This window comes from Eubalaena glacialis, chromosome 3 (assembly GCF_028564815.1).
Source record: "Eubalaena glacialis isolate mEubGla1 chromosome 3, mEubGla1.1.hap2.+ XY, whole genome shotgun sequence".
NCBI lineage: Eukaryota > Metazoa > Chordata > Mammalia > Artiodactyla > Balaenidae > Eubalaena > Eubalaena glacialis.
Window position 1 is genome coordinate 120684948 of NC_083718.1, and position 24521 is coordinate 120709468.

Genomic DNA, 24521 nt, shown 5'->3' on the forward strand with positions numbered 1-24521 from the left:
AGCCGAATCTGAATGAAAGCCATTTAAAAAATTTTTTAGTGCGCTAGCAGGTGACACTTTTGTTCCCCAGTCATCATAGTCATTCCCTTTCTCAACACTAACACAGGCTTCTCATTTTCCATGCTTTGTGCACCTGGGGTGAATGCACCATGCTACGATGTGGAATTTGTGAGAAGAATGACTTTCTTTTTTTAAGCGGAAAAATGGCGATTGTAAAAAAGGGATGGAAAAGAGGCTGCAAGCATGTTCTCAGGCAGATAAGTTTTAGGAAAGTGTAGAAATGAAAGTTGAGAATGTGGAATTGATCCCCTTAAAACTATCCATGCTGTGTAGCACTACAGAGTCTTCATGTACATGGGCAGAATGTGGTTATCACGGTTTGAAGATTTCTGTTCACTAATCGGCAGGCATTTGAACAAAAATGATTGGAGAGCAAGAAAGATTAAGGCAGTCCTAAATAGACTGGGAATGACCTGGTGGTTAAGAGAAGAGCTCTGTAAACCCTAACTCTGCAATTTACTAGCTGGGTATTTTTGAGCAAAATAACCTCTGCCTTCTTAATTCCTAGTCTAGAAATAAAAGCAATAATGATACCTACCTCATAGGGTTGTTGTGAGGATTAAATGAATTAATATGTAAAGCACTTAGAACACTGGTGGACAAATAATAATCACTCAATAAATCATTAACATTAATACTAGGAAATGATTACATATGACTAAAAATGTTATATATGACTAACTCCTAAATAAGTTAACATTCCATATATACTTTGCTGTTAGCAAAGCTAACCCATTTAATTTGTAAATTAAATGAAAAATATAAGTACCCACAGCAAGTATGGGGCAGAGCCAAGATCCTTGCCCAGAGCTTGCATGTTTAATGATCAAGCTATGCTGCTTCTTGAAAAAAAAAAAGAAAAAAGCAACAAAAATAAATGGAACAGAAGGTGTATGAGTTGTAGTTATTCTTTCTAGGTCAAACGGTAGCCTATGTTAGCCAAAATTTATAATATGCTTACTTTGGAGTGGCAAGAAAAATGTTTGATGTGTTCTTTCCTCATCTTCTATAATCACAGAAAGTGCCATTATTTCCATTTAAGACATTCCCTCCCCCTACACATACACTAATTACTAAATATATCAACCACTTTTGGTGCTTAGAGGTTCAGGGGTTTTGCCTTGCTACTGTCTGGGGCTTCAGGCAGATCATGTTCAACAGTCCTATCTTTGTTAAATGAAAATTAGAGGTTTTTTTCAATATTATTTTATTTCTCCAGTATTTCTAATCGTCCCCACCCCTACCCCATTCTAAATTTGAGTTTTATGTTTGATAGCATATACTATAAGTTGTGAAAAACACAACAAAGAGCTTGAAAACCCTCATTTGAATAACATCGACTTTAGGAACAGCTGCTAAGATAAAATAAATCCAAGAGAGCTCAGCAACCAGAACGCAATTGCTTTTCTTTTTAAAGGGACAGGCAGATTCACACACGATTGTTAAGTCTTAAGCAGTTACTTTAAATCAATACCGTATTTTAATTGATATCTAAGTTTTTCAACTCTGAATTTTTATGTGGGTGTTTTACCCAGTATATAGAGGATTGTATTCCACTATATTTCAAGTTGAACAATTATTTGATGACATCATTGATAGAGGTTTACAAAGCAGGAAATAAAATCCACCAGAAATCAAGCCTTCAGATTTCTTCTTCTCTGAGAATGCAGAAAGAGAAACTTTGCCTAGTGAAATAGAAATAATGAAATCAAATGGAAATCTATTACTAAGATAAAATTGAATTGCCAGTTGCAGAATAAAAAGATAAGAACTGTTTTGTTGATTGCAACACCTCAGCCATCTCTATTGAGATTCATATTACAGAAAACTCTTCATTAAAATAGTTACCCAAAAGTCTGGATTTTAAATAAGGAAAGGTGAAACTCTTTTAAGAAAATCCAACATATTAAAATATAATCTTATAGAATGGACAAATAATGAGATTATTTGTTCTACGAAGGCTTCATTCATCATGCAAATAGATTTATCGTAGTTTTAAACACCTAGTTTCACTAGTACATTCAGATTATGACTTGATTTCTAAATGCATTATTTACACATGACTTTTGCTGGAATATACCTATAACATAAAGCAAGTACTAGCCAGAAAACATAGTGCTGTGGTCTGAAATTTTCAAAAGAGCAAATCATTTTGTGCAAAGTTATATTTATCAACGTGTCTTAATTTTTCTGGCCTAGTTAAATTAGTAATGAAAGAAAATATAATTTAGAAAAATGTTAATATCTAAGATACATATTTATAATTCAAAGCATAGACACAGTCCCGCATTTTCCCTGCTTCTCATTTAATTATTCCATTCAGTCCTCTGTAAATAATTCCTATACTTCATTTTTCACTGACTTTTTTGCTCACTTGACTGTTTCCACATGTGGCACTTGAGTATATTTGTGCCAATAAAATGAAATATCACACCATCAGGTCACTTCATGAAAGTTCTTTTTTCAATGTATTATCAGGATGCTTTTGGATGCAATTATCAAACAACCTAACTAGAAGTCACTTAGACCATGAAGCATTTATTGTTTACTAAACAGAATGCCCAGAGGAAGAAAGGTGGGTTTGGGAGTTCAGTGATGTCAACATGGACCCAGGTGGCCCAGCCAGTATTTCAGCCCAGGCAGTCAGACTCAAGTGTCAATGGATTATTCTGTGTTTCTGGGAAACTCTGAGTTCCTGTTGTGAGCAGGGGCTTAAAACCTCTCAATCTCTCACACAGTAATCATTCAATAAATATTCATTAAACTGTTAAGGAAATTTTCAAATAAGAGCAGGGAGACTAAGACTATGTGAAATAAAAGGGTGCTTTGGTGCAGAATTATATCACAACTCTTCAAGTTAATGCTGGATCTTTGTGCTCTGTGGTTTTTACATAGATTTCAGTATAACTAAAAAACATTTTGAGTCATTTATAGTCCCCCTACTTCCTTGGAGAGTCTTTTGCTGTCCGCTCAATGCTTGGGGTTTAAATTTGCAAGCTTAGAAGAGTAGACAGAGCCAAAATGTTCCGTATGAGAAAGGTTCAGAGGCCACTGTAGTCAGCAAGGTAAGTTTTGTGCAGTGTTTCTGTGTGTGTGCGTGTGTGCATGTGTGTATGTTTTGCATGAATGTTCATTGCATTTCCTAAAGGAGGTATGCTTCTCTTTTGGAAATACAGGATTTGAGAACTACTCTGGTTGGTACCTGATCACTTTTCTATGATAGCACCTTATTAACTGTTGGAGTGACTTATGCATAATCAAGTTTTATATGAAATATTTTTAAATTAATACATCAATTTTGGGACAAATGGAGAGTTGGAAACCTAAGAGTTAGCTTGGTAAAAGTCATCAGGTTCAGAAAAAACAAAAACAAAAACCCCCAAAACAACCAACCAAACAAACAAAAAACACTTTCTAAAGAAATCGTAGAGCAAAACATTCAGCAGACCAGACAAAATCTAAAGCACTAAGAGCGAACCACCTAGAAGATGATCAAGCATTTTGGCCGCTGTTCTGTGTGTTTGTTTATGGTGGTGGGGCATGGGAGGTGGGGTAGGGCAGGGCGGCAGGGCGGGTAATGAGGAAGGATGGTTTTATTTTCTGAGACTCTTCACCTGGGTGGAGGTGGGAGGAAGGGGGAACGACAGTGGTCTGCTTTTTCTGCAGACTCAGCCAACACTTTATAAATGGCACAGGACTGTTGTTTCAAGCTGAACCACTACTGGCCCAAATCCAAAGGGACTGGCCAGAAATGAAATCATCTTTGGAAATGCAGCATTATGCAGAGATTCACTCAGACAGCTAGAGGAGCCAAGCCCAACTAAGTGTAAGGCCACCTTTTAGACCCAGAAGCAGACCTAGTGGTCTGGTCTCTGCTTACTGCTAGGCTTGCAGAGTCAAGATTGCCCCAAGGCCCTACTCCAGTTCCCTCTCCTCCACTGAGTACTCCCTGACCACTCCAGCCCTCAGCGAGGACTGTAAAGTCTCATGGCCCTTGGAATTTGTCCTATACCATTTTGTAGTTAATTACAAACAGGCTTAAATTGATCTTGTGAATAAAATGAGGCTACGGATATGAAAGTTCCTAGTACAGAATCCAGCAAGACTTTGCTTCTCCACCCTGGCACCCCTGGAAAGACAATCCTGGCCAGAACACAGAATTAATGAAAGTGAGGCCATTAAGAAGAGGTGACACAGCCCCTCTTCTCATCTGTTAGAGCATACAGGCCCTGAAAAGCAATGGTCTTCACTAGATCCAGAAATTGTTGCTGCTATTGAAATAATCCAGATGGTATGAATTACAGCAGAAAGCCTTTATAAGGTGGCCCATTATTATCCAGATTTGAATATACATGGTATTAGAAGCAGTGTGACCTGAATGTTTGCTGGGGTATTTGAAACACTGGTTTCTGAGGAACACATATGAGTAAATAGGGGGTGCATTATTAACTTACTACATGTATTAAAATCAGAGCCAGTTTAGTTCAGCAAAATTAAAATATTTTAAAATTATAATAATACTTATAAAAATTCATATGTTACCAAAGTTAATAAAATGTAAAGCAATCTTACTATTAACAGTATGGTTAGCAACCCTCCAGGGAAGGCATGAAGGGGCTGGGACTAGAGGCAAACATGACCAACAAGGTCCCTGCCTTCATGGGGCTTACATTCTAGTGGGAGGAGACAGGCCATAAGCAAGCAAACAAGTAGACAAATAAACCAGATATGGGAAGGTTGCTTTACATATGGAAGTGGGATCTGAATGACAAAAAAGAATCAGAGTCTTGAAACCTTCTTGGAAGAGCCTTGCAGCAGAGTGAATGGCAGGTTCAAAGGACCAGAGGAGAAAAAAGGGGGCCACTACTGCTGGCACTTTGCATAACCAAAGTAAGAGTTCTAAGAGGGTTATAGGGGCCAGATCATGCATGCATGACTGGGTAGGAAGTTCAATTTCATGCTAAATACAATGAGAGGCCATGAAAGATTCTTAATTGAAGATGGGGGGCAGGGCAGCAGAGAGGATCTGATCTTCATTTTTGAAAAAAAGTAGGGGCAAGAACGGAAGACTGCAGACAGGTTGGAAGAGATTCATTCACAAATACACACAAACATATAGAGTTTAAAATACATGTATACTTTTCCTTCAACTTGTTATTAGTGTGTATTTTTAGAATTCCTCTTTGAAATTATGTTCACAGTCACTTTACTGTCTTAGAAAATCAAACACATCTTGTTTTTTGACCTTTCCCTATCCACCCAAATGCAGTAACTTAGTTGGAAAACACAGGTTTTGGCATTTTAACATGACTCCAGAATGTGTTCATCAGATTTGGCTCTGAATAACTTTTGGATCGTTCCAAAAATCAGATTTTTTCGCAAAGAGAGAATTCCTTTCAAAAATTCAGTGTCTCCTAATGTGATACTTTTGAGCAGCATCATTGGAACATGTATATAGCCTGCCGAAGTGATTTATTTGAAATGAAAAACATCCATTTGAAGTTATATTCATTTATTCACAAATAATTATTGAGCACCAATCACTAAGTACCAGGCACTGTTTTAGGCACTGGGCATACATCAGTGAACAATCAGACAAAATCTCTGTCCCTGTTGGGCTTACATTCTAGTAAAGGGAAATGGACTAAACAAATAACAAATGAAAAAAAGTAAACTGTACTATGGTTGAAGATTACATAAGAGCAAGGTAAGAGATATTTAGGAAGCTGGAGGGGGTTCCAGTTTTAAATAATGTTGTTAGGTTGGGCCTCACAAGAGGGTGACTTTGGTTAGATTTGAAAGGGGAGAGATAAGTAATACAGATTTTAAGAGGAAGAACATTCAAACAGAGGGAATAGTGCAAAGGTCCTGAGGCAGGAAAGTGCCTGGCAAGAACGAAGAACAGTGGCTAATGGAGAGAGTTGTAGGATATGAGGTCAGATAGGTAAGGAGATGGAGGGCAGGTCATAAGAAACTTGTAGCCACGGAAAGAAATTTGGCTTTAACACTGGCTGAGGGGAACCAAAACAGAAAGTCGTCATGATATGAATTATATTTTTAAAGAATTACTCTGACCACTGTGATATAGACTACAGAGAAGCAAGGGTGGAAGTTTTGATGTGCTTTGGAAAACAGCAACACTTAATAGTCACATCCCCTTAATTTTGCTAGAAGGGGGGGGAAAGTAGGCACAGTTAAGCATTAAAAAACATTCTAGATTGTGTCTTTCCCCTTTTTTTCCTTTACCATAGCAAAGTTCTATTAAGCCCAATTCCTTTACCTCTGGGCCAAAAAGCGTCTTTAGACTATTTTCAGGCTGTAGCCAAATTCTTTATCTTGTCCTGTACATTAGTCAGGATCTTCTTGGCTGCAAGTAACCAAATACCTGACCCCAAATGGCTTAGGTGATAGGCCACTTGCTATCTCATATGTGAGCAGTGTGGAGGTATGCAGAGCCAGGGTAGGGTAACTTAGCCACTTAGTGACTTCTAGGTTCTGGGTTACCTTTCCTGTATTTTTCTTGCTCATTGTTGCGGGATGTGCCACCACAGCTCCAAACATGTCTTGCTTACTGGAGGATGGCCAAGGCAAGAAGTAAGGAAAAGACTTCTTAGGGGCTCTCAGGGATAAAACCCTTCCCCTGAAGTCCCCTTCCCTCCACTTCCCATTATGTACTCACCAGAATTAGGTCACATGCTTAGCTCCTAAACCAGTCATTGATAAAGGGGGACAAAGTATCAAGGCCCATCTAGACCAGTGGCTCTCAAAGTATTAATTGAAGAAAGGGGCGGGGGGCACAAGGATTTTAGGAGGTGATCCCCAAGACCCTTTCAGGGAGTTTGCAAGGTCAAAACTATTGTTATAATACTAAAATGTTATTTGCCTTTTTTTCTCCCATTCTGAGTGTACAGTGTTTTCCAAAGGCTACCTGAAATAGTGCAATAGATTAAATGCAGCAGATTTGAAGATCCAATTGCCTTCCATTAAGCCAGACACTAAAGATATTTGCAAATTTTTAAAGTACTATGATTCTTTTTACTATGTTAGGGGGAAATATAGTTATTTTCCATAAAAATTTGCTATTTATAATAAGATGTAATTATTATTATTTTAAAATAAATATTTTTAAATTTCTCAGTTTTAATTTCTAGTAAATATCAATAGATATAACCCACATAAACAAAAGCTCTTTGGGGCCCTCAAAAATTTTTAGGAGTAGAGCAAAAGATTCTAAAGCACTGGTTTAATCAGACAGCTCTGATTCATCCTTGCGGCTGGGGGCGGAGCCGAACTTCCGGAGCTCACCTCTGCCTGACCCAAGCCTTCTTAAAATCCTGCACCGTAAGTGGTTAGGTCACAACAGGGAGTGCCAGACGCTGCGTATCGAATCAACCGATCTCAAAGCTTCTAGCTAATCGGAGAGTGAGCTCTCGCTTTTTGACTGTGAGGAGGTTAAAATGGTCAAAATGAACCTGGAAGTGTTACTTCAAACTGTCACACTAAGTTGCTTCTTAAGATGGGAAGAGGTGTGCGATTTTGGGGGGTGGACAGTTGAAATTTCAAAACCCCTCCCGGGAGCAGGGGTAACCCCCTTTACTCCCATCAGTTGTCTGGGTTAGCGATTAAGGTAATTATTGGTAATAACTGGCTTTCCTCCCTACCAGCCTGCGCTAATAGCGTCCTTACAATGAGGGCCCTAACTGGCGATTCGGCTGTCATTCACCTATGCTTAACAGCATCAATCCAGCCCTCCTGATCGCTTAGGCCAAAGGCAAACAGGAGGATTACCTTGGTTTCTGAAGTTGCCGCCATGGCATGTTCATTTTCTCGCCTTGATCTTTCATTCAGGAATGGGGATATGTGTGTGTAAATTGGAAGGGGGCACTCCTCTCTCCCTTGTTCTTCAGCGTTAATATTTCTTGTCCTTCTCTCATACTATTTTGGTTTCAAAGTGCTCTCAGGAGCTTCCTTAAAATACCAAACCTGGTTTTCCTTTCTTGAGTGAATTTCTTGGCTTCACTTAAAAAAAATCTAACCAAGTACATCTTGTGTTTATAACTCAACTCATATGCCTGCGATTTCTCCATCTGATCTCTTTCCTTTCTCTGGCCTCTCATCTTCCCTGGAGAATTTTAGGCTGCCGTGGAACAGGGGAGGAGCCTGCATGACCCCGGCTACGAGTGTAGCAGGCATACGTTTTCTTTGCGCATATTTTGATCAGTGAGTGTGGGACTTTTTTGCATAAACGTCTAGTTCACAAGTGCCTTTTCTTAGTCTTTCCGCTGTCTTCCGCCTAGGTCCATTTCTTGCCCTAATTTTACATGAACTTTCTCCTTGGCATTCTCGACTCCCGGCGCTTGAACCTCCCTTCCCCTAGGCCTGACCTAATTCTGGGTGCCGGCTGTTGTTTGGTTTATTTCCCCACTTTTGCAAGCGCACGTGGCTTTTCTGGGCACTTCACCTTTGCTCCTAGGGTGGGTGTTGGGGTTCACCGGGGCTCGGAACACGTGCTTTAAAGCAGCCACGACCCCCCTCCCCCCGCCCCCAGCCCCACGAAGCTTTGGGCCCCGAGCTCCGCTGTCGTGAGGAGGGGGTGGGGAGCAGGGCCCGGCAGGGTGAATCACAGGGCGTAACAGGTGCCGCAGCCGCAGCTGCGCCAGCATCCCGCTCGGGCTCTAGGGATAAGGTTTTCTTTTTCTCCGGGTTTTTTTGGAGGTGGGGAGGAGACTCAGGGGCCCCCACCGGACCAATGCAGGCCGCTGTTGTTCATCGCCTAGCAACTGGCGGAGCCAATGGGAGGAGGCTGGCCTGCGGCGCCAGTGGCGCGGGGGCGGGGTGGGAACCTTGCAAACCTGCAGAGCCCGGGAGGCTGCAGCGAGGGGAGAGGCGGAGCCCGGCCGGAGGCGGGGAAGGCGGGAGCTGGAGGTGGAGGCGGGGCCGCCGGCCCGGGCACTGCGTGCCGCCGCGCCTGTGCGGGCCCTCGGGGCTGCGCGAGCAGGTTTAGGACGCTGAGCGGTGCGTCTCCGCCGCACCCGGGGGCCGTGACGGTGAGAGCCTCGCCCCGCGCCGGGGATTGTGACGCGCTTGCCCGGGGAGGGGCGCCGGCGCCGGCGGGGCCTGGGGCCTGGGGCCTGGGGCAGGCGGGCAGGCGGGCAGGCGGGCAGGGGGCGGGGGGCGGGCGGGAGGGCGCGGAGGTGAGCACCGGCACCTGGCGCGGCGCCCCGCTTCTCTGCGGGAGGCTCGGCGCGGCCGTTGGGGCCGTTGGAGGAGGTAGGCGAGCGGTGACCCCCGGCCGCGCCTGGAGGAGGAGGTGGGAGGTAGGTGCCAGCTCGGGGACCGCTCCCGCTGGCGGTCGCAGCGCTAAGCCCCAAATCCTATCGGGGATGGAGAGAGGGTGGCGCCTGGCGTGGGATGACGAGCGACGCGGGGACGTGGGGGAGGAGGGGATGGCCAGTTTGGGGCTGAGGTGTCCGCTTAGCAGAGGCTGCGGGACTCGCGGGCTTGGAGGATTGTTAGCTCGAGCCGCAGGGGACAGCCGTTAGAAGTAGTTGCTGGTGGCCCGTGGCCACTGCAGAGGAAGAGAACCCCGCCAGCGGTCTAGTTAAAAGACGAGGAGAAGAATTTACATCATCTACAGGCAGGCATGTGTGAGAATATTTTGGTGTAGAATTTTATGGTAAAGTACAGTAAACTGAATTGTGAGCTCCCTGCTCTTTCGAGCCTATGCTGATCGCCCAGTTATGCAAGTCACTTGGGCCCAGGAAATGGAATCTGCTAAATAATTTGTTCTCAGCACGTATAATGTGGGGATCTTTAAGTTATTACCCCATTTCAAGGTCCGTAGTTGTGATTGCCAAGTTACCATTACTTGCAGCGGGGATAATAGTTTTTGTTGAATCTGAGATTATTGACATATCCCTTTTCTGGACCCCATAATGGGGCGGCGATTAGAAGAGGCACTCCTCCCAAGGGTGGTTCGGAGGTGTAAGAGGGGCTGCCTGGAATTCGAAATTGCTGGGCTCCCCTAACAGTTCAGATTAGAGTCTAGATCTAGAGTTGGCTGTGATTGATGGGTGCCTTGGAATCAATCCTTCATGGCTCAGGAGGGATTGGTTTACTGTTTAAGTAGGAGAAAATTCTGGTAGCCTTGATCCTGAACTGAAAAGGTAGGTATGACTTGACACATTTAGGAGACTGAGCAAAATTTGGAAAAATTGGAGATCTGGACAGAGGAAAAAAAATGCCTTTAAAGTTTAGGTCAAGCTATCTCGAAATTTAGAAGTTTGAGGTAGATTTACGAATTTGGATTCAGTCAGCAAAACTTAATCCATCAAATCTCCTGTCCTAGAGCTATCATAACCTACAGGTCTAGGGAGCTTAGGTTATTCATTCAAATTAAACAAGTAAGAGCTAGTAACTAGTTTGACGCTGTCTTCTGCCTGCTGTCAGTGAAAGTTTCTCAAACAAAATGGTTCTGTGAAGAGAGGATGAGGGACTGATAGTTAAAATGAAGGCTCTTTTGGTGACTTGCTGGACCTCTTCAGCCAAGTCATTTTATATCCTTCCTTCCCCCATCTGTACAATGAAGATAATAAAGGCCCAGGATTAAGTAACATGGGTGAAGCAGCTTGAAGATAACTGTGAAGACTTAGTTATTCTGGGATGAAATGTGAAGATCTCCTCCCAACACATTGCGCCTTGTGACAGGACTTGTTAAAGCACATTGCGTTCGAAACATGCTGAGGCAGTGTATGAGAAAAAGAAAATGTTAACAGTTCAGATGATGTGCCTAAGTCCTCAAGGCTGACACATTATATTCTTGGGCTGTCTGGAAACCTGACATAGCTTCTCTTTGACCAAGCTAGCTGTGACTCAGGTTTTTTAAAAGTATATATTTGAGTGCCTTCAATGTGGTATGCACCTAGAGATAAAAAGATGAAAAAGATGCTGCCCCAGAATTGTGTCATTTTAATTCATTTCACACACTTAAATTGGAGCACTTCCAAAGCCTTTTAAATGATGTTTTTTCATATCTTTTACCAATAGTTGTAAACATGCCTTATTGGTTTGACTGGGTCATAAAGAGGTTTTGGTAGTCCTTGGGTCTCTTTTGTGTGTTTGGTGATGGTGCTCATGATTAGCTGGTGATGAAGGTACAAGTTATCTTGAATTCACGAGTTTTGGGGATGAGACAGAATAGAAAAGTGCACCATTCATTATCAGTAGTGGAAAGCTACCTAAATCTTTACTTTTGATAATGGATCAGTATTATATAGTTCCTGCAGATTTACTGAATTATGCTTCAGTGATTTACTCTTTTAACAAACATTTATTAAACACTTACTGAGCCTCTACTTGCCAGATCTGAGAATGAAAAAGATCAGTGTTGCCTTGTGGAGTTTGTTTTTGGGAAATTTACAGTATAGTAAGGGAGAGAGCGAAAATGAAAATTGCAAATATGAGAAGGCTTTAAAAAAGAATTTCAGGACTTCCCTGGTGGTGCAGTGGTTAAGAATCCGCATGCCAATGCAGGGGACACGGGTTTGAGCCCTGGTCCGGGAGGATCCCACATGCCGCGGAGCAACTAAGCCCATGCGCCACAACTACTGAGCCCGTGTGCCACAGCTACTGAAGCCCGTGCGCCTAGAGCCCGTGCTCCGCAACAAGAGAAGCCATCGCAATGAGAAGCCCGCGCACCGCAAGGAAGAGTAGCCGCTGCTCACTGCAACTAGAGAAAACCCACGCGCAGCAATGAAGACCCGACACAGCCAAAATAAATAAATAAATTTATTTTTTAAAAAAGTAATGATTAAAAAAAAGAATTTCAGTTGTCTTGATGGAGGAGGAGACGTTCACCCGGTGAACACATATGTTGCAATGGACCATTGAAGAAGTATAGGTGGTTTGGTAGTTGGAACCAGGGAGAGTGGGTTAGGGTTAAGGTTGGAGAACAGGGCTATGACCTTTGACTAGTAGGTGATAGGAATCTTTAAAAGGTTTTATCCAGGGGAATTATATTTGATTTTTACTTCAGAAGGGTATTTCCACCAAAATCAGTAAATTGCGTGGTCCATAGACAATCCAAGTAATATCTGAGGCAGAACAGTCCTACACAGCGATTAAAGACTTCAAAAATATGTTATTGAAGCCCCCAGAAACTTCAGAAAAGTAAAAATGATTATTCATACAACCAACCTTTACTGAGAATCTTTCTTTTTTTAATTGTGGTATAATTGACATGTAACGGTGTATTAGTTTCAGGTGTACAACATAATTTGATATTTGTGTATACTGCGAAATGGTTACTGCAGTAAGTCTAGTATCTTCTACTTTTAAGATTGAGGGTATAGAGATACAAAGACAAATAAGATACACTCCCATTTTTAAGTAACTTGCAGTTCAGTAGGAGAAATGACACAGTTGTAATGCAGTGCTGAATCTGAGTGTCATAAGAGGCATAAAAATGTCAGGTCTTAGCAATGTAGGATTCTGAGATGAGAGAAGACACAAATTCTTTCAAATTGAAAATAAGTTCTTGAATAGATATTAAACTTCGGCCGGTTAAACAGTCAGTACAGTCTTAACTATAACATTTACAGTTCTCGTCTATTAACCCTCACTTCACACATTGCCCACCCTCCCTCTTACTCTTTTGTGTGAAATTTTGGGCTTGACTACCATACTGCTAGCTATGAGACCTCAGCAAGTACCGTATCTTCTCTGTGCCTTAGTTGTCTCATTTGTAAATTAGGAATAGTAATACCTACTTCATAGGTTTGCAAGGATTAAATAAGAAAACATGTTAATATCCAGAACGGTGCATGGAAAAACACTTTATATCTTTTGAGCACTTAATATTTCTATTTGACATAAAAATGCTGTAATTGAATAAGAACTAACTTAAAGACAGGATTTTTTTTTTTTTTTTTTAAGAGTCACTCATGGATCTGTCCCTGAGTGTCAGGTAAAGCCTCTACATTCAGAGAAGCTAAATATATTCTGTTAAACTCAGCTTCTCGAACAAGTGACCTTTGTTTATTATCTCCTTTTCTTATTTGCTGATCACGTTTCTGAAATCCGATTTCCATTTTTACCCTTCAGCTTTGTCATAAAGTCACTAATTACCGAATCCAATGTAATATTCTGTTTAGCTCTTGCCCTTTTTATGGCATTTGTTGCTGTTCATCACTTCCTCCTCTTTAAAACTATTTTCCTTGGCTTTCCTAAAACTCCCCCCACCCCTGGATTTTTATCTCCTACATCTAGGTCACCTGCACTCACCTGTTAATGTTGATGTTCTTTAGGGTTCTTTCTGCTGCCCCTTTTTTTCTGTATAGATTCAGCTATCACATGTATGCTGATGACTCCTAAATCTGCCCTGATGTCTTGATCTCCAGGCCCTAGAGTTTATCTCCATTTGAATGTCTCATAAGGGCATATATAAGCCCAGTGAGTTCTACATGGAGGTTTATATCTCCACTCACTTAACCAAACCCACTGGTAACCTTAGTCCTCTGTTCTCTTTACCTGTGTGACACTGTTATCTGTCTAGTACCAAAGACAGATTTTTACATGAGAGAGTAAATGCCTCCCTTTTGTATACTTGTCACCATGTTTGTCAGGCCAACTTCTGAAGTATTTCATATCTGTCCTTCATTGTCCTCATTGTCACTGGCTAAGTTAGCCAGCCAACCCCTGACCATTAATTGCTCTGTGCCATAATATTTTTGTGCCAGACCTGCTGAAAATGGGACCTATTTTGGAAACATAATGTGGGAGGAGATTTCTAGAATAATATCGTTCTAAAAGAATTGAGTTTAATGAGTGGTTAGTAGATATTTGTAACCCGCCATTGCATATACACTCCGCCCTCCATATCCACGGATTCAACCAACCGTGGATTTAATTCAGTCAATTGAATTGAACCCAGATTGGTTGAATCCTTGGCTGTGAAACCTGTGGATAAGGAGGGCTGACTGTATTCATTGTACTGTACTGTCATTTTATATAAGGGACTTGAGCCTCCTCAGATTTTGGTATTCACGGGGGCTCCTGGAACCAATCCGTTTTGGAAACTGAGGGATGACTGTACTTTTTACCTGAGAGTTAGTATTGTTTAGGTTATAAAGTAGTTTAGGTTATAAAGGACACAGTCTTGAGTTTGTCAGTCTTTTGCCAGTTGATTTTAATCTGGTTGTTTGTGCTTCCTTATCTAAAAGATGGCACCTTCAGCATGATTCTTTCTACAGGTGCCCTCGGAGAAATAGTGGGCTTGGTTCCAGACCACCACAGTTTTATGAATATTGCAATGAAGTGAGTCACATGAATTTTTTGGTTTCCCAGTGCATATAAAAGTTATGTTTACACTATATTATAGTCTGTTAAGTATGCAGTAGCATTATGGCTAAAAAACAATGTATATACCTTAATTAAAAAATAGTTTATTGGCTTCCCTGGTGGTGCAGCGGTTGAGAATCCGCCTGCCAGTGCAGGGGACACGGGTTCGAGCCCTGGTCTGGGAAGATCCTACATGCCGTGGAGCAACTGGGCCCATGAGCCACAACGACTGAGCCTGCGCGTCTGGAGCCTGTGCTCCGCAACAAGAGAGGCCGCGATAGTGAGAGGCCCGCGCACTGCCATGAGGAGTGGCCCCCGCTTGCCGCAACTAGAGAAAGCCCTCGCACAGAAACGAAGACCCAACACAGCCAAAAATAAATATAGATTAATTTTAAAAAAAAGTTTATTGCTAAAAAATGGTAACTATTATCTGAGTCTTCAGCGAATCCTAATCTTTTTGCAGTAGTAACATCAAGGATCACTGACTGCAGTTCACCATAACAAATAAAATAATAATGAAAAAGTTTGACATATTGTAGGAATTACCAGAATGTGGACAGAGACATGAAGTGAGCAAATACTGTTGTGAAAAATGGTGCAGATAGACTTTTTTGTTGCAGAGTTGCCACAAACCTTCAATTTGTAAACACAATATCTGCAAAGCACAGTAAAACAAAGTACAGTAAAATGTGGTATGCTTGTATTCTGTATCCAAGTTTTAGAAATCTCCTCCTATGTAGGATCTAGCATGTAAAAGCAAGAAGACATTTTAGAAATCATCAATAAATACAGTCTGTCATCAGCTGTGTTATTTTATAATGAGGAGATGGGCTCAGAGAATTTATATCATTTGCTCCAGGCACTTTGAAAAAAATTTATTTATTTATTTACTTAGTTATTTATTTCTGGCTGCGTTGGGTCTTCATTGCTGCACGTGGGCTTTCTCTAGTTTCTCTAGTTGCGGCAAGCGGGAGCTACTCTTTATTGTGGTGAGCGGGCTTCTAATTGTGGTGGCTTCTCTTGTTGCGGAGCTCAAGCTCTAGGCACGCGGGCTTCAGTAGTTGTGGCATGTGGGCTCAGTAGTTGTGGCTTGTAGGATCAGTAGTTGTGGCTTGGGGGCTCTAGAGCACAGGCTCAGCAGTTGTGGCATGCGGGCTTAGTTGCTCCGCGGCACGTGGGATCTTCCTGGACCAGGGATCAACCCGTGTCCCCTGCATTGGCAGGCGGATTCTTAACCACTGTGCCACCAGGGAAGTCCCTCCAGGCACTTTTTGAGTATCAAGAGGAAGCCAGGGCTTGTTAGGCTTTGGAATCAAATACAGACATACCTCTTTTTATTAAGCTTCACTTTATTCTGTTTTTTATAAATAGAAGGTTTTGGGCAACCCTGTGTTGTCAGATGATGGTTAACATTTTTTAGCAGTGAAGTATTTTTTAAGTAAGGCATGTACATTGTTTTTCCAGACATAATGTTATTGTACATGTAATAAACTACAGTGTAATGTAAACATAACTTTTATATGCAGTGGGAAACCAAAAAATTTGTGTGACTTGCTCTATTGCGGTGATCTGGAACCAAACCACAGTATCTCCAAGGTATGGCTGTAACTAATCTTTATTCTTACCTTGCAGGTAAAACAACTGGGTTTTCCTTTCTATCTTCCAGGTTTGCAACTGGGTAAGGTATCTAACCTCCCTGAGCTTCATATTTTTCCATCAATAAAGTAGTGTTATATCTACTCCTTCCTAGGGCTGTTGTAAGGTGAGTGACGTGGCTGGTGAATACATCTGGCAGGTAGTAAAGGCTCAGAGCAGCAGTTCTTCTCTCCTACCAGCTTCACATAATTAGCTAGAACAGAAGTTCTTAATTCCTTGTCCTTGATCCTTGGCAAATCTGTGGGTGGCTTCACAGATCCTCTGAAACTGTGGCCAAAACTGCCTGTTTTTGTACTTTTAAGTGGGTGGCTCAGAGGCTTTGCATTCTGTGACCCAAAACAACTTAACCTCTGGGTTGGCTGTAGTCAGGCCTAGAACCCCAGGGCTCTTGATGCCTCACAGCCAGACTGGGTAGAATTTAGAATTGCTTGAAATATTTAAGGAACTGTGTGTGTGTGTGTGTGTGTGTGTGTGTGTGTGTGTGTGTGATTTCTTGGTCCCACACCAAGTTTCTGAATCTGTAGGTCTGAAATGGGACTTGAAAATTTGCATTTTTAACAAGTTCTCAGGTGCTATTGTTGAGGCCTATAACCAGTGATTGAATTTGGGCTAAATCATTGAAAAAACTGTTACAGATACATGATTACATTATCACAGAACAGATTCATGAATTATATTTAGTTTCTTTGTTATTTCCATTGCCTTTAGTAAATGTCATTACCTTTTACCTAATTTTGAGAATGAAATACCAATAAATGACGGTTGTTTTTTAAATTTTATTTGGACTTCTTAGCTGACTTTCAACTTTACAAGGTTAGATTAATGTGCTTTTTTGTTTTTTTTTTCTTAATCCTCTTTTAAGAATGATTGCTGCTGTTCCTACCTCTGCCCTGGAAGAATTTGAAGTTGGTATACTGCCTCTAAATTATCATGCTCTTGATTCATACATCTAATTGCCTTCCTGCTTCTCTAAGCTGGCATCACTCAAGACTCATTTGAAAGCCTTTCTAAGTCACAGCATGGCTAAAGTGTTGATTCTTGTCTGTCATAATATTACAGTAGAATACCTCACACCAATACATCATTGAACTTAGTTGACATTCATTCAGCACACTTTATTGGGTTCCATACTGACCGTGGGTCAGTTATGATACCTCACACCAAAGCAGGGTACAAACAATATGCTGACAGGCTTGCTGACCAGGAACGCAGCTTAGGTGGTGGGAGAGAAGTTTCATTACAGTTAGATCTGTACTACAGAGTTAATGCAAAGTGTTCTGGAAGCACAAAGAGAAGGGATGGCAGTTTGGGGAAAGCCTGGCAATTTGGGCTGTATATATTGACTAGATTTTTCAAAAAATTTTTTGAATTTCTGTAACATTTAATATTTTGTCTGCTTTAATACAGTTCACATTCCAGTTACTCAATTGGAATAATACTATTGGATTATACTTTAGCCTCAAGGTGAGGTGGTAGAGAAGCAAGAACCTGTGTGTGTGTTGGGTTTGAAAAAGCAGCTCACGTATTGTGTATTCCTTCCTCTCCTACAGTAAAGATAGTAGGGTGTGTAGTTAAATGTGCTGGACTCTTATGGTTTGATTCTTGACTTTGTCATATTCTAGCTATGTGACCTTGGGCAAGAAAGCTCTCTGGGCCTCAGTTTCCTCATCTGTAGTGGGGGGAAATGATTATTTGTGTTATTGTGATATTGAATCAGTTAATACATGTAAAATGCTTTAAATTTACTTGTTTCAAGTAAATCTTTTATGCTTAATTATTCTTAAAATTAGGTAGAATCTCATTTGATAAACGTGGTTGTGAAGACAGTGTGTGTACATTCTGCTATAAAAATGTGAAGAAAATTTTAATATAAATAGCTGTATTCAATTCTCATATTAGGTCCCATGGGAAATGTAAAAATCGTAGTTAATAGAACTGAAGATTCTGTAAAGATCATGTAGCTCGACCTCCTGATTTTACAGATGTGGAAACTGAAAACGAAAGAAATCAGGGCCTGCTCAAGGTTGCTCAGCGTATGATGGAAGTGGCTGTGGGCACCGTGGTCCCTGGCTCTTGTCTGGGGCTCTTTCAGAGCCTTGTGCAGCTTCCCTGAGGTGGCAGTGCCCTGAAAAAATGAGTTTAATTGGAGAGCCAAGACCAGAACAGATGAAAACATGAGCAGTGAGAAGTCACTGTGTAATGAAATGCTGGACGGTGTGGCGTAGGCTCTAAGAACATACTGTCTCACTTCACCAGCTGCTCTCTTGAAGCAGAGAAACACACTTTAGTAGTTGCTTGAGTCACAGAAGGTTGCTAGATTGAGAGCATTCTTTTTTGAAAAGAATCTTAATAGTTATAAATCAAAGTCAGCCTCCCTCTTCTTTCTTCCCACTGCGTTTAGATTGTAACTGAGCTGGAGGAAGAGTCCACCTTTGCCAGGCCAGCCAGTACTCTGTGTCTTCACTCTTCGCATCAGTGCGGGGGAAGCCTTCCTGATGGGCTGGCTCCCCACAGACGTGCTCTGACATGGCCGGGGTCAGTGTGAAGGCTGCAGCACCCTTGCCCACTTGTATGTGTGAACACAAGGCGGGGGCGGGCTAGGTGCTAGAAGTGTAATTGATCGATGGGGGGGGGGGGCGCATTTATTATTTGTCTACACTGATATTTCCACTAAAGGGCATGGTGCTACTGTCTGGGATGGAGGTGGCAGTGCATCCATACCCATTGTCTTAGTAACTGTGCCTGAATCCACTGCCTCTAAAAGTTTTACAAAATAATAAATGCCCTAGAACATTCCAGCGGTATAAAGGTGTGCTGTAGAAGAAGTGAAAACCCTGGCCCACCTCTCACTACGCCCAACCGTCCCATTCCCCAGGAATGTCCTTGGGAACAGTTTGTAACCTTTCCACACCTTTCTCCTAAATATATTTAGATAGTTTGATTTAGCAAAAAGTGGTGATCAAACTATTCTTGTTTTTCATGACTTTTTTTTTTCATGCTATACATGCAGGTCTACTTCACTGAGATTGTATCCCTCAGCCCAAAGGGAAACGCATGAAATATTTTGCCGCAATTTGTGTCTTCACACTATTTTGTGCAGTCTTTGCCCAGTTGGGAGATACGATCTCATGAGTGGTGGTAGGAGATACTGTTCCTGGGCCTCTCATCCATGAAGCAGCAACACATGACAGTTAAGAGAATGGACTCTGGAGTGTGGGGTGGGGAACATCCCCTGGCTCTGCCACTTGCCAGCTGCGTGACCTTGGGCAAATTACCTAACCTTTGTGTGCCTCAGTTCCCTTATCTCTGAAAAGGAAATAATGTGATAACACGTAGGGTTGTTGTGAAGGTTGCCTTCATGAAGTATGTAAAGCATTTAGAATAGCACCTGGCATGTGTTTGTTAGATCAGCCCCCTAGGTATTCTGTACTTAGTTTTTCACCCCTTACCCCATTAAATACCCATAACCACCCTACAGAGTAGATAGCATCACCCTGTTTTCCAGGTGAGGAGACCAGCTTGGAGAGGATATGACCAGCTCGGTCAGGATACGACCTGTCTGACCCAGGCCTGGGAGGCTCACGTGGTTTGCACTGTGCTCCCCAACTGTAAATCCTCCTCAGAGCCACAAACTCAGCAAGGGGACAGATGATTAAAGGGATACCAGATTTTCAGTTTCAGCCATTCAGATATATATTAAAATTTAATTTATGAAGAAGAATTTATTTCTGTGGAAAAAAATCTATACTATTTTGCCACTCAGATGAAATCATTTAGATTTTAAATTTGTAAAAAGTAGGTTCTAAGAGGTTGAATTTAGTATTTATCTGTACTGATATGCATAGACGAATGGTTTTGTATTAGATGGCAGAGGTGTTTGTAGTGGAATTGAAAGCTATAGTCTCCTTTGGAACAGAATTATAGTAGAAGGTGGTAATTTTTTAAGTAATCATAATGTATTTGGTTTTTGAGAATAATAACATCTATTAAAGTATGCAGATAACTAAATTCTTAAGTTTTATGACTGAATTTGTAAGGACTAATGTTTAAAGACTTAGTTTTAACAATTTTATTTTCTTAACCCAACAGTTGGGTAACTCTAACTTTGTGAGATTTTAGCAAAGACTTTAGTTGGTTATTTGTGAAAAATCCTGTGTAATATTTAGAAGTCCAGATGGTATCATGTTACTACCTTCCTGTATAATGAAAAAACTATTATTTTCTGATACTTGATTGAAGTTTGTTTTAGGATTCTGATTAGGTAGGCAATTGTGCCTTCTCAAGTTTGAACTTCAAGCGAACTTGAAAAGAACACTTAAAATAGTGTACTGTATGAAGGAAATCTTGTAATCAAGACATCACTTAGTTTCTGCCAAGCTCTCTTTCCGTGGGTAGAAGTATTAGGAGAGATTTGGGGGATGATGAAGAGTAGTACTTTTCTCTAAAGGACTCACATCTTGTGCATCTCTTCCATTGCTGTTTCATTTATCCACTTTTGCTTGCTGGAATGAATATGCTAATTTATCATCAGTTATTTACTTGGGTATTTGTTGATTATTCTGTCTATTAAGATGGGTGGCGGGTATAGAAATGGAGAATGTGACTAAAGTGTCTAACTAGGAAAGATGAAATAAACTAGGAGGACCTAGAGAATAGAGTTTAATGGCCTGTGTGGAGGGGATGATGGTGGGTGAGCTGTGCTTTGAAGAAGAGTTAGTTTAGGGGCAGGTGAAAGAAGAAAGCACATGTGGAGCACACAGGCTGGAGTGAGTGTGCCGTATGTGGGACTCAGTTCATTTTATAAACATCTGCTGAGCACCTGCTGTGTTTCAGGAACTGTTGAATACAAAGATGAATACATTCCCCACCCTGTCGAAGTTCATAAACTAGTTTGGGAGACATCCAGCTATAAGGATATGGAGTGATTTGTTGTAATACTGCATGATATCATTGTCATATACCTGATGAGTTGCTTTTGTAGTGCATGGTATCACTTTAGTTACGTTTCAGCAAGAAACATGTAATTATGGAAGGGACTCAGAAATGTAATATATATATGTAAATATATATAAAAACTTATGTTATCTATTGCTGCATAACAAATTACTCCAGAGTTTAGCAGCTTAAAACAACTGGCCTTTATCTCCCAATTTCTGTCCATTGGGAATCTGGGTGCCACTTAGCTGGGTGCCTGTGGCTCAGGGTCTCTCACTAGGCTGCCTGTAGGTGTTGACCAAGACTGCAGGCATCTCAAGGCTTGACTGGGGAGGATCTACTTCCAGACTCACTCGCCTGGCTCCTGGCCGGCCTCAGGTCCTCACTGGCTGTTGGCTGGAGACATTGGTTCCTTGCCACATCACCCTTTCATGGGGCTGCTCACAACATGACAGCTCTGACAGCTTGCTTTCCCTGGAAAGAGGGATCTAAGATACAGCAAGTGAGAAATGACCCCAAATGCAAGGCATGCCCATTTTATAACCTAATTTGGAAGTGAAATCCAGTCCCTTCTGCTTTATTCTGTTTGTTAGAAGCTAGTCACGAAATGCAGCCCACACTCAAGGAGCAGAATAACCTAAAGGTGTGTACAGGAATAACTGGGGGCCATCCTAAAGGCTGCCTGCCCCAAAATTCTATAAGCGGTTAATATATATTGAGCAACCCTGAGTCTTTGGGGTAGAAGGAAGAAGAAGAACCAGGCAAGGAACTTTTCTGTTGGAAAAAAACATATATAATTAACCTGAATCACAAATGTTCTTGCTAAAGATCCGTAAACTTAGTTTTGATGTTGTCTTAATATTTATTCTAGGAATAAATGGTAAAGTGAGTTAATTCCACCCTCATTAAACTTTCTGTGGAAGTGATCTCATTTCTGGGAGTTGTGTTTATGCCTTTTTAAAGCAAAGTATTCATAAATGAGAAAAAAGCTATTGTTTGTGGCATAGCAGAGAAGTTTACAAGTGTACCTCAATTTAAGTAGTAGGTAAGGTCCTTTAAGAATTGTGTGTTCTGAGTGGAATCATTTAGAATGAATTATAGGAACTCAGTCTTTTAAAGAACCTTGATGGAAATCTTTTATTATATTCTACTTTTAACATAGATTAATTGATTGTGTGTACGGTGTTGAAAGGTTGAATGGTAGAGAGAAAAGAAGCACGGTTTTGAAGACTGAGATTTGTGTCCAGGCTTCACAACCAATTAGAAGTGTGACCTCAGGCAATCCTGTTGACTTCCCTGAGCTCAAGTTTCCTGTCTGTAATATAGATAAATACATATGAAAGAAAATACTTTGACATGAAGAGTGATAGATTTTTTTTTTTTTTGAAACTTACTAAAATCTTCATTTTCTTTCAGAAACAGTATAATTATGTTCAAATGTCACACTGCTTCCCAATTTTCTGTCAAAATCCTAACCTTAGAAAATGCTACTCGGTAATTCTTAAGTTCAGCGTAATCATTTTACTCAGAAAAGACGAGAGTACCCTTGCTTATTTTACACTCAAGTATGTGACGTTGTACTTGGGGCCTATAGCAACATAGAGGCACGCCAAAGTAGTTCTTCAGAAATAGTGAGATAACATTTTTACTGAAGTAATTGCAATTTTACTGAAATTAGTACGATTTTCTGTTATGAAGATGTACTGGAATGTACTTGAGAGAAATACTTGGAACAGGGAAGTTTATTATATGCTTATATACGTGTTATCCACTAGGAGGGAACAAAACTATGTCTTTCTGATGTGTTGAATAGGAGATAAAATTCTTACTTATGGATTACTTTATAGATTTTTTTTCTTTATTTCAAGATTGTTCGCCTTCGATCTTGGACGAATGAAATGACTTTTACAAGTTGTTTAAATTCTTTAATCTTCAGGTTTTGCTCATAAAGTTCACTCATGATTTTGGGAATTTGGGCAGCTACTCTAATTAATGGTATATAGAGAGAACTGGGGGTTACAGATTACTTGAACCAAAGCACAAATAACTGTTAACTGTTTTCCTTTCTTCTTCTGTGATGAACCTATAGTAACAGTGCTAGCATAACCAACCTTGTTTTTTACATGACTTGTCGTGGATAATCATGTCCACTATATAATGGTTTGCTATGACATGATTAATATGTAATAATAATAATTTTTATATAAAATATGGAACTTAATTCTGTGTTCCAGCACCAAGCTTTAATGCAGTCCTCCGTGGCTGCTTTTAAAGCTTTCAAGTTGAAAGGGACTTGTGATGGTATTAGATTTATGCAAAGCAGAGATACTTCTGTTATCTTTCTTATTTTGCTTTTGAAATTAATATTGACTTATTTTAATATAACAATAATAATTTGTAACCTTCATCAATGAAATTTTAGCTATGATTGAGCTGGAATAGAATACTTTGCTTAAATTAGTCTCTTGGTTTTGGGATGCATATTGATGAGTCTTAAGTCTCTGTTCTTGGAAAGACTGGTTGGGTAACTTCTTTTATCACAAGCCTCATTGTGTGTAATTTGCTGCCTCATTGAACAGAAGAGATACATAGAAACTTTTTAAATGGTGTGAAATCATACAGTCTTCCTAAGTTTTGTTTCATAACACTTCAGAATGGAGTTTTGGTTTTCACTTTGAACATTTAACTAGACCTGAATATTTTGCAAGGTTTTTTTGTTTTTGTTTTTTACAGGACAGGGAACAACTTAGTGGTGAAACCTGTAGACACTGGAGAACTAAATTCACAGACTAAGAGTAACTGACTTAAATTACAGTTTTAAAGTATGGATATGTAGTAGACACATATTGGTATTTAATAATCTTTCTGTATGAGGAGAAAAGGCACTTAGGCACACTGTTGTATTTTCTAGTGATGTCTGTCTCAGGTCTTCTAAGGATTTATGTTCAACCCTTATTAAGAGCAACAGTGCATTTTGTTACAGGTTTTAGAATCCTGTCATTTATGCCAAACAGTCAGATCTGTGTCTAGGTGATGATGATAACAACTGATATTAATTACATGTGTCCCATATGCCAGGCAGTGTGCTAAATACTTCATGTGCATTATCTCACTTAATCCTTAGGGGATAATGGCAATTTACCAGTGAGGAAACTAGGGCTTAGAAAGGTTAAGTAACTTACCCAAGGCAGAGCCGGGTTAGAATAGTTGGATTTATTGTCCCTTGGGTCCTGTTTTGCTTATAGCTAATATCTCTGAAAACCAAAAGTAAGATCATTTGTCTTTCTGGATGCAGATTCAGCCTTCATCCTGCTCTTCCTGTTGCTGAAGGTACCCATTTAAGGTCACTGGAAAGTGCCAAAGAGTTCAAGGTGCTTTTCTCAAGGCACATGAGTAGCAAAATAGCAAAAGATCAGTGCCAAACTAGATAACCTTCTGTGTGTATGTGTGTGTGACAGCATAATGTATTATATGACACATACAGTCATTTGCACGAGTATATATTTTATGTTGCTATGTAATCTAGGAATTAT

The 24521-nt window shown here is 40.7% G+C and overlaps 1 protein-coding gene across 9 annotated transcripts in view; it reads left to right on the forward strand.

Moving 5' to 3' along the window:
- Window positions 1–8996: 8996 nt before the first annotated feature.
- The window catches only part of SSX2IP (SSX family member 2 interacting protein), a 39106-nt gene continuing 23581 nt past the window's right edge, over window positions 8997–24521 (forward strand). For 8 of the 9 annotated variants that reach the window (XM_061186397.1, XM_061186400.1, XM_061186401.1 and 5 more), the window contains exon 1: window positions 8997–9107. The gene's annotated coding sequence lies outside the window, so the exon portion shown is untranslated. Of the gene's footprint in view, window positions 9108–16063; window positions 16160–24521 lie in introns of all 9 variants that reach the window. The other variant, XM_061186398.1, reaches the window with a different exon arrangement.